The sequence below is a fragment of the Piliocolobus tephrosceles genome, unplaced genomic scaffold (genome assembly GCF_002776525.5).
Source record: "Piliocolobus tephrosceles isolate RC106 unplaced genomic scaffold, ASM277652v3 unscaffolded_26421, whole genome shotgun sequence".
Taxonomy (NCBI): domain Eukaryota; kingdom Metazoa; phylum Chordata; class Mammalia; order Primates; family Cercopithecidae; genus Piliocolobus; species Piliocolobus tephrosceles.
The window spans coordinates 1-7,242 of NW_022309223.1; the positions used below are offsets into that span (position 1 = coordinate 1).

The following is a 7,242-nucleotide window of genomic DNA, read 5'->3' on the forward strand; positions in this document are numbered from 1 at the left end:
TTAACTCATCATTTACATTAGATATATCTCCTAATGCTATCCCACCCCCTCCCCCCTCCCCCCAATAGACCCTGGTGTGTGATGTTCCCCTTCCTGTGTCCAAGTGATCTCATTGTTCAATTCTCACCTCTGAGTGAGAACATGAGTTGTTTGGTTTTCTGTTCTTGCGATAGTTTGCTAAGAATGATGGTTTCCAGCTGCATCAGTGTCCCTACAAAGGACACGAACTCATCCTTTTTTATGGCTGCATAGGATTCCATGGTGTGTATGTGCCACATTTTCTTAATCCAGTCTGTCACTGATGGACATTTGGGTTGATTTCAAGTCTTTGCTACTGTGAATAGTGCCTCAATAAACATACGTGTGCATGTGTCTTTATAGCAGCATGACTTATAATCCTTTGGGTATAGACCCAGCAACAGGATGGCTGGGTCAAATGGTGTTTCTAGTTCTAGATCCTTGAGGAATCGCCACACTGTTTTCCACAATGGTTGAACTAGTTTCCAATCCCACCAACAGTGTAAAAGTGTTCCTGTTTCTCCACATCCTCTCCAGCACCTGTTGTTTCCTGACTTTTGAATGATTGCCATTCTAACTGGTGTGAGATGGTATCTCAATGTGGTTTTGATTTGCATTTCTCTGATGGCGAGGGATGAAGAGCATTTTTTATGTGTCTGTTGGCTGTATGAATGTCTTCTTTTGAGAAGTGTCTGTTCATGTCCTTTACCCACTTTTTGATGGGGTTGTTTGTTTTTTTCTTGTAAATTTGTTTGAGTTCTTTATAGGTTCTGGATATTAGCCCTTTGTCAGATGAGTAGATTGCAAAAATTTTCTCCCATTCTGTAGGTTGCCTGTTCACTCTGATGGTAGTTTCTTTTGCTGTGCAGAAGCTCTTTAGTTTAATCATATCCCATTTGTCAGTTTTGACTTTTGTTGCCATTTGGTTTTGGTGTTACAGTCATAAAGTCCTTGCCCATGCCTATGTCCTGAATGGTATTACCTAGGTTTTCTTCTAGGGTTTTTATGGTTTTAGATGTAACATTTAAGTCTCTAATCTATCTTGAATTAATTTTCATATAAGGGGTAAGGAAAGGATCCAGTTTCAGCTTTCTACTTATGGCTAGCCAATTTTCCCAGCACCATTTATTAAATAGGAAAGCCTTTCCCCATTTCTTGTTTTTGTCAGGTTTGTTAAGATCAGATGGCTGTAGATGTGTGGTATTATTTCTGAGGACTCTGTTCTGTTCCATTGGTCTATATTTCTGTTTTGGTACCAGTAGCATGCTGTTTTGGTTACTGTAGCCTTTTAGTATAGTTTGAAGTCAGGTAGCATGATGCCTCTTGTTCTTTTGTCTTAGAATTGTCTTGGCAATGTGGTCTCTTTTTTTGGTTCCATATGAACTTTAAAGTATTTTTTTCCTATTCTGTGAAGAAAGTCATTGGTAGCTTGATGGGGAGGCACTGAATCTATAAATTACCTTGGGCATTATGGCCATTTTCACGATATTGATTCTTCCTATCCATGAGCATGGAATGTTTTTCCATTTCTTTGTGTCTGCTTTTATTTCACTGAGCAGTGGTTTGTAGTTTTCCTTGAAGAGGTCCTTTCCATCCCTTGTAAGTTAGATTCCTAGGTATTTATTCTCTTTGAAGCTATGGTGAATGGGAGTTCACTCATGATTTGGCTCTGTGTCTGTTACTGGTGTATAAGAATGCTTGTGATTTTTGCACATTGTTTTGTATCCTGAGACGTTGCTGAAGTTGTTTATCAGCTTAAGGAGCTTTTGGGCTGAGATGACGGGGTTTTCTAAATATACAATCATGTAATCTGCAAACAGGGACAATTTGACTTCTTCTTTTCCTAACTGAATACCCTTTATTTCTTTCTCTTGCCTGATTGTCCTGGCCAGAACTTCCACCACTATGTTGAATAGGAGTGGTGAGAGAGGACATCCCTATCTTGTGCCAGTTTTCAAAGGGAATGCTTCCAAGTTTTGCCCATTCAGTATGATATTGGCTGTGGGTTTGTCATAAATAGCTCTTATTATTTTGAGATACGTTCCATCAATACCGAATTTATCGAGAGTTTTTAGCATGAAGGACTGTTGAATTTTTTCACAGGCCTTTTCTGCATCTATTGAGATAATCATGTGGTTTTTGTCTTTTGTTCTGTTTATATGCTGGATTATGTTTATTGATTTGTGTATGTTGAACCAGCCTTGCGTCCCAGGAATGAAGCCCATTTGATCATGGTGGATAAGCTTTTTGATGTGCTGCTGGAATCGGTTTGCTAGTATTTTATTGCGTATTTTTGCATAGATGTTCATCAGGGGTATTGGTCTGAAATTCTCTTTCTTTGTTGTGTCTCTGTCAGGCTTTGGTATCAGGATGATGTTGTCCTCATAAAATGAGTTAGGGAGGATTCCCTCTTTTTCAATTGATTGGAATAGTTTCAGAAGGAATGGTACCAGAGCCTCCTTGTACCTCTGTTAGAATTCGGCTGTGAATCCGTCTGGTCCTGGACCTTTTTTTGGTTGGTTGGCTATTAATTATTGCCTCAATTTCAGAGCCTGCTGTTGGTCTATTCAGGGATTCAACTTCTTCCTGGGTTAGTCTTAGGAGGGTGTATATGTCCAGGAATTTATCCATTTCTTCTAGGTTTTCTAGTTTATTTGTGTAGAGGTCTTTGCAGTATTCTCTGATGGTAGTTTGTATTTCTGTGGGGTTGGTGGTGATATCCCCTTTATCATTTTTTATTGTGTCTATTTGATTCTTCTCTCTTTTCTTTTTTATTAGTCTTGCTAGCGGTCTATCAATTTTGTTGATCTTTTCAAAAACCAGCTCCTGGATTCACTGATTTTTTGAAGGGTTTTTCATGTCTCTATCTCCTTCAGTTCTGCTCTGATCTTAGTTATTTCTTGCCTTCTGCTAGCTTTTGAATGTGTTTGCTCTTGCTTCTCTAGTTCTTTTAATTGTGATGTGAGGGTGTCAATTTTAGATCTTTCCTGCTTTCTCTTGTGGGCATTTAGTGCTATAAATTTCCCTCTACACACTGCTTTAAATGTGTCCCAGAGATTCTGGTACGTTGTGTCTTCGTTCTCATTGGTTTCAAAGAACATCTTTATTTCTGCCTTCATTTCGTTATGTACCCAGTAGTCATTCAGGAGCAGATTTTTCAGTTTCCATGTAGTTGAGTGGTTTTGATTGAGTTTCTTAGTCCTGAGTTCTAGTTTGATTGCACTGTGGTCTCAGAGACAGTTTGTTATAATTTCTGTTCTTTTACATTTGCTGAGGAGTGCTTTACTTCCAACTTACGTGGTCAATTTTGGAATAAGTGCAATGTGATGCTGAGAAGAGTATACTGTTGATTTGGAGTGGAGAGTTCTGTAGATGTCTATTAGGTCCTCTTGGTGCAGAGTTGAGTTCAATTCCTGGATATCCTTGCTAACTTTCTGTCTCGTTGATCTGTCTAATGTTGACAGTGGGGTGTTAAAGTCTCCCATTATTATTGTATGGGAGTTTAAGTCTCCTTGTAAGTCTCTAAGGACTTGGTTTATGAATCTGGGTGCTCCTGTATTGGGTGCATATATACTTAGGATGGTTAGCTCTTTTTGTTGAATTGATCCCTTTACCATTGTGTAATGGCCTTCTTTGTCTCTTTTGATCTTTGATGGTTTAAAGTCTGTTTTATCAGAGACTAGGATTGCAACCCCTGCCTATTTTTGTTTTCCATTTGCTTGGTAGATCTTCCTCCATCCCTTTATTTTGAGCCTATGTATGTCTCTGCATGTGAGATGGGTCTCCTGAATACAGCAAACTGATGGGTCAAGACTCTTTATTCAGTTTTCCAGTCTGTGTCTTTTAAGTGGACCATTTAGTCCATTTACATTTAAGGTTAATATTGTTATGTGTGAACGTGATCCTGTCATTATGGTATTAGCTGGTTATTTTGCTCGTTAGTTGTTGCAGTTTCTTCCTAGCCTCAATGATCTTTACATTTTGACATGTTTTTGCAATGGCTGGTACTGGTTGTTCCTTTCCATGTTTAGGGCTTCCTTCAGGGTCTCTTGTAGGGCAGGCCTGGTGGTGAGAAAATCTCTAAGCATTTGTTTGTCTGTAAAGGATTTTATTTCTCCTTCACCTGTGAAAGTTAATTTGGCTGGATATGAAATTCTGGGTTTAAAATTCTTTTCTTTAAGAATGTTGAATATTGGCCCCCACTCTCTTCTGGCTTATAGGGTTTCTGCCGAGAGATCTGCTGTTAGTCTGATGGCCTTCCCTTTGTGGGTAACCTGACCTTTCTCTGTCTGCCCTTAACATTTTTTCCTTCATTTCAACTTTGGTGAATCTGACAATTATGTGTCTTGGAGTTGCTCTTCTCGAGGAGTATCTTTGTGGCTTTCTCTGTATTTCCTGAATTTGAATGTTGGCCTGCCTTGCTACATTGGGGCAGTTCTCCTTGATAATATCCTGCAGAGTGTTTTCCAACTTGGTTTCATTTTCCCCATCACTTTCAGGCACACCAATCAGACGTAAATTTGGTCTTTTCACATAATCCCATATTTCTTGGAAGCTTTGTTCGTTTCTTTTTACTCTTTTTTCTCTAAGCTTCTCGCTTCATTTCATTCATTTGATCTTCAGTCACTGATACTCTTTCTTACAGTTGATTGAGTCGGTTACTGAAGCTTGTGCACTTGTCACGTAGTTCTCGTGTCATGATTTTCATCTCTATCAGTTCTTTTAAGGTCTTCTCTGCATTGATTATTCTAGTTATCCATCCTTCCATTCTTTTTTCAAGGTTTTTAGTTTCTTTGCGCTGGGTATGTAGTTCCTCCTTTAGCTCTGAGAAGTTTGATTGACTGAAGCCTTCTTCTCTCAACTCGTCAAAGTCATTGTCTGTTCAACTTTCTTCCATTGCTGGCGAGGAGCTGTGTTCCTTTGGAGGGGGAGATGTGCTCTGATTTTTTGAATTTCCAGCTTTTCTGCATTGCTTTTTCCCCATCTTTGTGATTTTATCTGCCTTTGATCTTGATGATGGTGACTTACTGATGGGGTTTTGGTGTGGGTGTCCTTTCTGTTTGTTAGTTTTCGTTGTAACAGTCAGGACCCTCCGCTGCAGGTCTGTTGGAGTTTGCTTGAGGTCCACTCCAGACCCTCTTTGCCTGGGTATCAGCAGTGGAGGCTGCAGAAGATACAGTATTGCTGCACAACAAGTGTTGCTGTCTGATTCTTGCTCTGGAAACTTTGTCTCAGAGGTGTACCCAGACATGTGAGATGTGAGGTGTCAGTCTGCAGGTAGTGGGGGATGTCTCCCAGTTAGGCTACTCAGGAGTTGGGGACCCACTTGAGCAGGCAGTCTGTCTGTTCCCAGATCTCATCCTCCGTGCTGGGAGAACGACTGGTGTCTTCAAAGCTGTCAGACAGGGACATTTGCATCTGCCGAGGTTTCTGGTGCTTTTTGTTTAGCTATGCCCTGTCCCCAGAGGTGGAGTCTACAGAGGTAGGCAGACCTCCTTAAGCTGTGGTGGGCTGTACCCAATTCGAGCTTCCCAGAGGCTTTGTTTACGTACTTAAGCCTCAGCAATGGCGGATGCCCCTCCCCCAGCCTCGCTGCTGTCTTGCAGTTAGATCTCAGACTGCTGTGCTAGCAATGAGGGAGGCTCCGTGGGCGTGGGACCCTCCTGGCCAGACGTGGGATATAATGTCCTGGTGTGCCGTTTGCTAAGACCCTTGGTAAAGCGCAGTATTAGGGTGGGAGTTAACCTGATTTTCCAGGTGTTGTGTGTCTCAGTTTCCCTTGGCTAGGAAAAGGAATTCCCTTCCCTCTTGGGCTTCCCAGGTGAGGCAGTGCCTTGCCCTGCTTCAGCTCTTGCTGATTGGGCTGCATCCACTGACCAGCACCGACTGTCTGACACGCCCCAGTGAGATGAACCTGGTACCTCAGTTGAAAATGCAGAAATCGGCCAGCCCGCGCCCCCTATGGCTGCCTCCCGGGCTGGACCTGTGGAGCTGGGCTTCCCCGAGTCGGCGCCGGCGTGGCGACTGCGCAGCGAGCAGTTCCCCAGCAAGGTGGGCGGGCGGCCGGCATGGCTGGGCGCCGCCGGGCTGCCCGGGCCCCCGGCCCTGGCCTGCACGCTGTGCAGCCGCCCGCTCTCCTTCCTGCTGCAGGTGTACGCGCCGCTGCCCGGCCGCGCGGACGCCTTCCACCGCGGCATCTTCCTCTTCTGCTGCCGCGAGCCGCCGTGCTGTGCCGGCCTGCGAGTTTTTAGGAATCAGCTACCCAGGAAAAACGATTTTTACTCATATGAGCCACCTTCTGAGAATCCTCCCCCAGAAACAGGAGAATCAGTGTGTCTGCAGCTTAAGTCTGGTGCTCATCTCTGCAGGGTTTGTGGCTGTTTAGGCCCCAAAACGTGCTCCAGATGCCACAAAGCATATTACTGCAGCAAGGAGCATCAGACCCTAGACTGGAGATTGGGACATAAGCAGACTTGTGCACAACCAGATCATTTCGACCATATAATTCCAGACCACAACTTCCTTTTTCCAGAATTTGAAATTTTAATAGAAACAGAAGAGGAGATTATGCCTGAGGTTGTGGAAAAGGAAGATTACTCAGAGATTACAGGGAGCATGGGTGAAGCAGTTGAGGAAGAACTGGATTCCATGGCAAAACATGAATCCAGGGAAGATACAATTTTTCAGAAGTTTAAAACTCAGATAGCCCTTGAACCAGAACAGATTCTTAGATATGGCAGAGGTATTGCCCCCATCTGGATTTCTGGTGAAAATATTCCTCAAGAAAAGGATATTCCAGATTGCCCCTGTGGTGCCAAGAGAATATTGGAATTCCAGGTCGTGCCTCAGCTCCTAAACTACCTGAAGGCTGACAGACTGGGCAAGAGCATTGACTGGGGTATCCTGGCTGTCTTCACCTGTGCTGAGAGCTGCAGCTTGGGTACTGGCTATACAGAAGAATTTGTGTGGAAGCAGGATGTAACAGATACACTGTAAAGGCATCTTAAAGCCTTGAAAAATGTTAATACTCTTTTATACCTTGCAATTCCATTTCTGGGATTTTACCCTAAGGAAATACTTATACCAAAAATAAAGGTGCAGAGACGTTGAGAGATTGCTTACACAGTGTCTACATATTAGTGAAACAAAAGTGTCCACTGAGAGAGAATTAAATAAATTTTGGTACATCCACCGTGGAAGGCTACACAGTCTTAATTATAACAC

The 7,242-nt window shown here is 42.9% G+C and overlaps 1 pseudogene across 1 annotated transcript; it reads left to right on the forward strand.

Moving 5' to 3' along the window:
• The first annotated feature begins 5,968 nt into the window (after positions 1 to 5,968).
• LOC111533916 lies at positions 5,969 to 7,214 on the forward strand (annotated as a pseudogene). Its single transcript, XR_002728994.2, has one exon. The product of XR_002728994.2 is annotated as a programmed cell death protein 2 pseudogene (transcript).
• Positions 7,215 to 7,242: the final 28 nt, after the last annotated feature.